Raw genomic sequence first — 684 nt, 5'->3', positions numbered from 1 at the left:
GTTACAGAAATACTTTAAAAAGATCTGCTTTTATACAGAAATAGAAAGATGCCATATTATAAGAGTGCTTTAAGATTTTTTTTCTTCTACTGAATCCCTAAAAAAAAAAAAGTTAACAAATATATCATTTTTTTAAATAAAAAAAGTTTGCTGTCTTTTTTAAAAAGCAATCCTTAACTGTTCAGCCACAGCTTCACCAAAGTCAGTGTCCCCACCTCAAGGCAGTTTTGGGGGTGGAAGGCTAAAACGGTGCCGCCCCCGCGGCACGGCCGGGGCGTTGGGTCTCGTCCTTGCACGAGCTCGTGTGTCCCAGAGAGCTGAGGCAGAAAACAAGGCAAATGATTCAGTGATACGCTACATTTGCAATCTTTAGTTTGTACAATTTTTTTTTTTCCAGTTTATCCTTAAAGACAAAAGAAAAAAATGGAAGAGCACAAGTTTGTACAAACCCAGGACACAGATTCCAAAAAGAATAATAATAATAATAATAAAAAAAAAAAGAATTACAGAGATAAATAAAGGACTGGTTACAGTTTAGACCATAATTTAACAGGCACGGTTACCTCCCAAATAATGCTCCAACAAATGCAATCGCTTTTGAAAGGACTTAAAATAGAAGGGAGATTTAAAAAAAAAAAAAAAAAAAAAAACAAAATTGTGATTACTGCTTTTCTCAAAAAAAAA

Source organism: Egretta garzetta, unplaced genomic scaffold (assembly GCF_000687185.1).
Source record: "Egretta garzetta isolate BGI_Z169 unplaced genomic scaffold, ASM68718v1 scaffold19, whole genome shotgun sequence".
NCBI lineage: Eukaryota > Metazoa > Chordata > Aves > Pelecaniformes > Ardeidae > Egretta > Egretta garzetta.
This window is presented reverse-complemented; position numbering follows the sequence as displayed.